The following is an 8693-nucleotide window of genomic DNA, read 5'->3' as shown; positions in this document are numbered from 1 at the left end:
CCAGATTTGGCCAGTGGCTGCTGCTAGTTTCCTACCTTGCAGAACTATATGTCGAAGGGATGTGATGGATGTGATGCAGAGAATATGTGACAATCAGAAATGGGGGCTAGGTGTGTGAGGAGAGCAGAAACCAAGACCAATAACAAGGAACCAAACAAAAAAAATAGAGGCACATATAGATAAAGAACGTAGCTACAACTAAACCAAAAGACAAGGTCCACCTCTGAACATAAAACCGACGGACTCTGGCAGACTATTGCAACTCAGTTGGTTGTTTACCTGTTTATTTGTAGGACTACCGCAAAAAACTAATTGGAGTAAAAAGAATGAGAAGTAAACAAAAGAAAATATTTCATTGTATTCCTTAATTTTGGGGATTTTTTCTTCACAGTTACAAAATGTAGTGGTGACAGTGGTCCTGGATGCATTGTTTCTATATTTCTGCTAATTAGTACCTTTTAAAAAGTAAGTTAAGCAGTAGTCACTTATGTTAAATAAAAAGTGTCTTATAATTCAAAAAAGGGCAGCTGCATTTTTATTTTTCTTGGAGATTAAAATATTACCATGACATTATACACGCTTTGATTTTTGGATTTATTTTTAGTAAATCTTTAAAGGTCAAAACACTACTAAGCATGCATTTAAAAAAAACCTGATAAGGGATTTTGTTGCAGTAATTGCAAAGTAAAAAATCATTAGTAAGAGCATCTAACTTTTTCAGTTTTAAACAGGAAAACCACATTCTTTGGCGATATTTAAAGCATACTGCATGTTGAGAGGGATGTAAGAAAAGCAAGGCTTTGCTGTGGTCAACAGCTGTAGTGTAACTATTTGGATGCAATGGCATTTAGCTGGACATACATATGATCTGTCAGCCGCGCTATGATAACTAGTGCAAAAGTCAAGGTCAGCCTGGTAGAGAAAGAGAGAGACTGATGAGGAGCATAAGAGGAGCATAAGTGAGTGAGTAAAAGTGTGGACAAGCATGTGCACTGAAGAATAACGCACAGCACAAGATAAATTAAAACCTATGTCACTCAGATTCATAACACACACCAATTTTCTAGCAGCTCTTCACCAGATTGGCCAAGCAAGTAATGAGATTCCCTGGTTAGATGTGAATGATGCAGGCTGCCTTAAATTACATACACCTATAAATCAGGATGCTCTTCATTCAGATATGTACTTTTAGGATGAAGAAAGGAAATGGATTTATGCTGAAAATACATCCAGTGATGTATAAGGGAATAGAACTGCAAAACAATCAGCGCTTAGGAAAAAAGCAGAGGCTGACCTGTTCCCGATGTTCATCTTCATCAAGCGGTTGTCATCCTGTAGTACTGATGTCCTAGAGAGCAGTGATGTTCTTGCTGTGCGGCTTACCCACCTGCAGGGTCTCACTACACTAAGCCACAGTGTAGAAGGACCAGTAGGATTCCCATCTAGGGTCAGATTGTCCATGTTGGATGTAGCACTCTAATCCTTCTTCTCAATGTGGTGAGATTGAAAATCTTACTTACTTCTTGTTTCCTTGAATCCTAGACTCACCCAACTGGACCTAACCTGGTGCCTCCTAGATAGCATCAACTTAATCCTCTGGTTACTTTCTGGTTGAATGTAGTACCCCCCTAAAATACTTGGTAACCTCCATGAGAACTGGCTACTGGTCCTACAATACAGATAAGACTCACATGCTTATTCTCCCTCTTCAACAACGCCAACTGGAGATCAGTCAGTATAGTTGGAGAAACAACTACCAGTCACCCTCTATCAGGTACCTGTCCTTCATCTAGTTCAGGCATCCATGGATCAATGGTACGTCCCCAATGTCACTAATCACTTGACAAGTTAAATGCTTTAATCAAATTTAGTCAGTCATTGTTTCTCCAGAGCTGCACTTAATCTTGCACTCCTCTTGTTCAGATCATTTGCCAGGCTGCTGGTTGAACGCTGTCATTCACCCACTTTTAAAGAAACCCAAGCTTGACCCTTCTATTTTCAACAGTTATAGACCAATTTCAAAATTACCCTTTTTATCTAAGATTCTGGAAAAGATTGTATCTATGCAGCTGATAGCCTTCATGGACAAACACAATATCCTTGACAAATATCAGTCTGGTTTTTGTAAGTTTCATTCCACAGAAACAGCTCTTGTTAGAGTTTCTAGCAATATCTTGTTGCGTAGTGATGCAGGAGAGTGTTCTGCTGTGCTGATGTTGGACCTTACTTCTGCCTTCGATACTGTTGACCATCATATCTTGCTCGATAGGCTGAGACATTGGGTGGGTGTATCTGGTTCTGCTTTAGAGTGGTTCACTTCATATCTATCTGAACGATGCTTCTGTGTGGCTGCCTCTAGGTACAGGTCCTCTCCGGCCTCCCTTTCTTGTGGTGTCCCCCAAGGTTCTGTCCTAGGGCCCTTGTTATTTTTATTGTATTTGCTTCCTTTACAGCATATCCTGAGCACTTTTGAGGGCATTTCTTATCACTGTTATGCTGACAATATTCAGTTGTATATTTCCTTTAAGCCTGAACATGTTTTTAAGTTACAGTTGCTGATTGTATGTTTTGAATCTATCAAAAGTTGGATGGCTGATAACTTTCTCCAACTTAATGATGAAAAAACTGAAGTCCTTGTTTGTGCCCCTGATAGATTTATACCCAGGATAATGGAAGCTCTTGGTCCTCTTGGCAAATTTGCTAAATCTTCCATCAGGAACCTTGGTGTAACCTTTGACTCTGCTTTCTCCTTAGATACCCACATCAAATCTCTGGTTCACTCTTGTTTTTATCATTTACGTAACCTTGCTAAGTTAAGTCCCATTGTGTCATGTTCTGAACTTGAGATTACTATCCATGCATTCATTTCCTCACGTTTGGATTACTGTAATGCTTTATTTACCTGTCTTAGCAAAAACTCCCTGGAACGTCTTCAGGTTGTTCAGAATGCTGCTGCTAGACTTCTGACAAAATCTTCTAAGTATTCCCACTCCACACCGTTACTCATCCAGCTGCACTGGCTCCCCATTAAATTCAGAGCTCAGTTTAAGATTCTGGTCCTGACTTATAGAGGTCTTCATGGTCAAGCCCCAACTTATATCAGTGAACTCTTATATCCGTACAATCCCCCCAGGTCTCTGAGGTCATGCGATAAAGTCCTACTGGCTGTACATCACACAAGGCTGAAAACTAAGGGTGATAGAGCTTTTGCAACAGTAGCTCCCCGACTCTGGAACTCTATCCCCTTGTGTATAAGGACTGCGGATTCGGTGGTGTCTTTTAAAAAACAGCTAAAAACTCATTTTTTTAGGCTTGCGTTTGGTTAGTTTATTTTTGATTTTATCTTATCTTCTATTTTACATTTATAAATATATTATTCCAATTGTACTTTGTATTAGTGTTGTGAAGCACTTTGTGATCTGTGTCTTGAGAGGTGCTATATAAATAAAATTTTACTTACTTACTTACTTACTTGAGACCACAGGTGTCTTTGGAGAAACATGTGTAGCTCTTACTTTATGTACAGTCAAAAACTGTACAGTATGTCCTTTAAGCATGGCTGGCCCAAGGTTGTATGCAACCCTACACAGAATTTTAGCTGAGGCCCCTCTACTGGGGAGTGGTAGTTAGAGCAGCACATTCTGCTCTAAGGAGGCTGCAAGTATCTGGTTTGAATCCCAGTTTGAACCGGGTACTTGCAACTCTTGATCTATGGGTGCTATGGGATTGGTTAAATGCAGAGGACACATTTCATTGGAGTGTACAATTGCAATAACAAATAAAAATAAAGGTTATTCCAGCTCAGGTCTGATTCAAACTCTGCAACCTGAGAAAGACATCTGTCATAAGGTTATTCACCGTATGTACAGCGAAGCTCTGACTGATCAGTAATGACCCCAAAAATGGTTTAAGTAATTTATAGCTATTATTCACATTGTTATAGCCCATTCTGTAGATGTCTGCAGTCAATGTTTCTGTGACCTACAACTAGCTCAGTGGATGCAAACCTAAAGGTTGATCTGGACGGCTGCTTTTTGATGTGAAGTGTACTAGAGCTTGAATTCTTTATTTGCTGCAAGCTGCAATTACAGGGCAGCAATGGAACAAGGCAACACACTGTGCCTGTTTTAGATTTGTCTGATGTCAGATTGAGGGGTTTAAAGAATTCAGCTTTGTGAGTTTGGATGTTCACTCTAACCTTTACAATCCACATAATCGTGATAATGGAATAAGATTATCAGCATCCTTGGTTCTTAATTTTGTGAACAGTGTTTCACCTCATTCCTGCGGAAACTAAATCTGTGTTGCCGAGGTGGGAATGCAGTGTAAGAGAGTGTGACATTCTGGCTATTGGCTGCCTCATGGACTGCAGGCAGTCTGTTTAGAATGAGCCAATTAATTCATATATCTTGGATGGTTATATTTGGAACATCCTTCTTACATGACGGGATTCTTTACAGCTCCTCACTGACTGTATTTGATCTCAAAGTCATAAAACAGTCAACGCAAACAGTTGGGCTTCTTTTTTCTGTTGTGGGTGTTTTTTTGGTTGTGGGCTCTTGTACTTCCCGAAAAGACCATAATGACTTGTTTTCTGCATGTGCAACAGATTTGAGGGCTGGCAGAACCATTGTTATTGTAAAACGGAATCACGGCTCATACTGACAAGGGATACTGCGCATGTAGAGTTATGTAGGGTTCCAATGCAGTACTCTACTCTTTGGACTGCTTTGAATCATTCACTTTAAAAAAGACTTGCAGTCATTGGCCACTTCTGCTTTAACCTCCACTTGTTACTGCAGATACCTACATGTGGATAAAAAAGAGAAAATCTTAGAATGACCTTTTTGATTCTGTCAAGATGTAATTTACATTTCCCCGTTCTACCTAACTAAATAAATCTCTACAAATTATCCATTATGTCATTTTGCTCACACAATATTCTATTTTTGAACCTTTAATAAAGCTCAGATGACACAGCTGTAGATTTGTCTGTAAAGAAATCCAAACATATCAGAATTATTTGGGTGATTTAGGTTGACAGTTCCTCATTTACTTTTATCCATCAAGTCAGGGGTGCATGCTGAAATTACATGTCCCCAGGACACAATGTGACTATTGATCATTGTGCCATGAAATTTAGACATAACACTAATGCTTGTCAGAACTCTTTGTAGACTCATCGAGTTTTATTCAAAATATATAATTTTAAAATCTGTAATACAATATTAATAGACTAAAATCTCATGCTTGCATTCCCACCTTTTCCATCCTTAGCTCTTTTCCAGTAATGATCAGAAGAGCTATTTCTAATAATAAATTAACATCACCAATGGGAAGTTTAATAGATAATTTTCCATTTTTCATACATTTTCTAATAATTCCAATAGTTCCAAAAATCCTGGGTTCTCAAGCAGTTTTTGATTTAATTTTAGTGCATTTTGGGCTCACACATGCGAAAAGCTGTAAGTTATTTCTGTGTTAAATTGAAAATAATTGATGAATGAGATCATAAGAAAGTTTTACAAAGTTGCATTTTTGACATGACAACCTTTTTTTTTTACTGCAACAATGTTTTCTTATTCCTCAGTTTTATCAAATTGTCTATATTATAAGTAGCTTTAATGTAATGTAAATGTTCAATTACACCATAAAATACTTTCAGAGTAAGAATAACTCAAACAACTTGCTTTTCTTTTTCTTTAAAAGCTCTTGGGTTCAAGCACATGAAATACCCTGAATGTCATGACATGGTGATGGAGGAACCTAATGCAAGCAGGAAGTAGGCAGAATCAGAATCAATGGATGGATGGATGGATGGACGGACGGACAAATGAAAAGAGTGTACAGGCATACACAATTTCGTGAGTTCAAAAATGGGGAAACACATCAAATTGTGTTTGCATGCATTATTTAATAGAAATAAAAAAATCATTATAATAAGATCCCTTTTGAGCTTTTGTTCCTTCTTAGTAGGAAAGTGTAGCTCCTGGAATGTCCTTTTAAACCTGAAGCTATCTGAGGTCAGCCTGAACCATTGCAGTAACATTAGAGAGTTCAGGAGTTTACATTTTTTTTCTAATTTGCACATTAAGGTACAGAAGCAGCTAACAACATTAGCTTGAGTGCAGCTAAAAAGTCTACTTAAAGGAAATACAGCAGTTATGTTGAGGACCACGTCACACAAACCAGTCTGGCTCAATGATAGCCTGACCTGAGATCATGAGCTTAGACTGGGAATGCATGACCTGAGGATAAAAATCTGTGAAATGTCTATTTAAATAGTCTGGATATGAGTGAGACACACACAGCGTTTATATTTCAGTGGTATTGATTGTTTTTGGTGTTTGCTGTGCTGGGTCACAGCTTAGTGTAAAATAGGAAGGCAATAATGTTGTCCTGGTTACTGTAGCTTATTGCCTGTTTGTCATCGTGAGCAGAGATTTTTTTTGGCTACAAGATACTTTTGTAAAGATCCTCTAGGTTTCATGTTCTCACAACATATTTTATTTCCCTTCTTTGCTGTTTAGCTCATATGTTTTGTACACAGAAAACTTTTAAAAACAAAGAAATAGTCCACAGTTATTTTTGGAACATTTTATGAAAGTAAGTACAAGAGATCTTTCTGCGCTGTTTAGTTCCTCTGTCTTCTTCTCCATCTTTATAGATTCCCCAATTAAATTGTGCTGCTGTAATTCCTTCTTGTGTTATAGATGTTTTGAAGTTGAAGGTTATGAGGTCTGTGGTTGACCTCACTGACTGTGTTTTAGGTTCAGGGAGTTAACAGGGGGCCTGCTCTTTAAAGACACTTAAATGCAGTATTATTAGATCAGGACATCACCAGAAAGTGACTGGGAGGACTTTGATGGCATTTCAGCTATGCTGGCTTCTTCTTCTAAACACTACTGACAAAACACCGTGAAGAAGAAATTCTTCAGTTGTTTTTCACTTGTTCTGACTTATATCATTAGTTTAGTGCTCCTGAAGCATACCTAAAACATTAGGTCCAACATGACCTCATCACAGTTTGTATTTTCATATTTACATTGTTGTTGTTGTCATTACCATCATTATTTCCTAAAGCCTTTTCATGCCCACAAGAAACGTAATAATATGTTGTGTAATGTGTCAGCCAGTGGGTGGTGAAATCCGCATGAGGAATGAATAATGTTGTACATCAAGATAAAATTGCCATTGAGTCTTTTAGTTATACAACAACATAAAGATTAGAATATGTAACTCACAAAATGTCCCCCTGCTCTCACAGTCGATCTGTCATACCTTCACTTTGTTACACCTCCAGGTGTTAAGACTGCCCAAGACCTAACGGGATAACAGTGGCACATTTAGACCCATGTTTCTTTAAAGGCATATATATCATCACCTTTAGTAATAGTACATACATGAACCACGCAATCCCCTCCGACCCAAAAACCCCATGGGACTCACATGTTGACAAAGCTTAACAGACCAGTACTGTGAAAAGAATTCTCTATCTTAAGTTTCTATTTCCATATGGATCAAAGATTAATGCAGTGAAATTTATTTTTGTTTATGGAGCCCAAATTCACAACAAACACATTTTTGAGACATTTTAAGGAAAAAATAGGTCCAGCCTATTTCCAAATACAGTAAAGCATTTGCCCCTTACAGATTTTTTATGTTATACCTTTCTTGTCACACTTAAATGTTTTGGATTATCAAATGAGTTAAACATAGAAGACAAATACAAAGTAAATTAAAGTAATAATTCATAATATATATATTTTTATTTACTATATCACTGTGTAAAACTATATTATATTTTTAACTACTAAAATAAATAAATGTGCATGAGTTTCTCATTCATGATGAGGACATTAATGAGGCAGCAGTTTCTTTCAGCAACACAGCTAAGACCCTTGCTTGTATATCAGATACACTGTGCGGGGAAAAAATGGCAATTGTGATTCCCTGTGCACGAGGAGAAGGTACTATTTCCTGCTCCCATGGTTGTAAAACATGATCCCAGTGCCCGCTCTCATGGTGGTTGATAAGTCCTTAGTCATTCACTGTCTTCACCAAGTGATTTAATGACCTAAAAACATGCAAAACTGAACTAGCTATTAAAAAATTTCATTTGGTTCCACATTTCTGCTCAGGATAAAACTAAAATAGCTAAGCATCAAAGTAAAAGACAAAGAATGTTATTTTTACAACTGTGTTGATGTAACAGGAAGTTAAGAGGTTTTGCTGTGTGCCACTTGACTCAACTTGTAAAGTCTTGGCCAGTTATTTAACTGATGTTGTAATACAGTTAAATAATGTGGCAAGTGGAGACAAATCCTATTTGTTTAAGTCTGTTTCCTTTGTTTTTATAAGCTGCGTTTTAAAAACTACCACCATTAGTAGATATGTTGTTTCTGCAATAAGTTGAGAGGAGTTGTTCTAATATATACTGTGTGTATGAAACCCATCAGCCTCTTGTTAATGGCATTTTCTTGAAACAAAATGCACACAGGTTGAAACTGTTTATTTGGTTAATTAACAATTCAACCTGTGAAGACTCACAATAAGACATAAGATGGCGATTAGAGAAGTTTATTGTTAAAAGTTAATATCTTTGGCGCTCTGACCCCGGAGGAAGACATGCATGCTGAGAATGACATGAGCTTGAATTAACATCTTAGGCTTAGAATTAGATGAGTCTTCCC

Source organism: Girardinichthys multiradiatus, chromosome 23, assembly GCF_021462225.1.
Source record: "Girardinichthys multiradiatus isolate DD_20200921_A chromosome 23, DD_fGirMul_XY1, whole genome shotgun sequence".
Classification (NCBI taxonomy): domain Eukaryota; kingdom Metazoa; phylum Chordata; class Actinopteri; order Cyprinodontiformes; family Goodeidae; genus Girardinichthys; species Girardinichthys multiradiatus.
The sequence above is the reverse complement of the archived record's forward strand: the minus strand, read 5'-3'. Positions refer to the sequence as shown.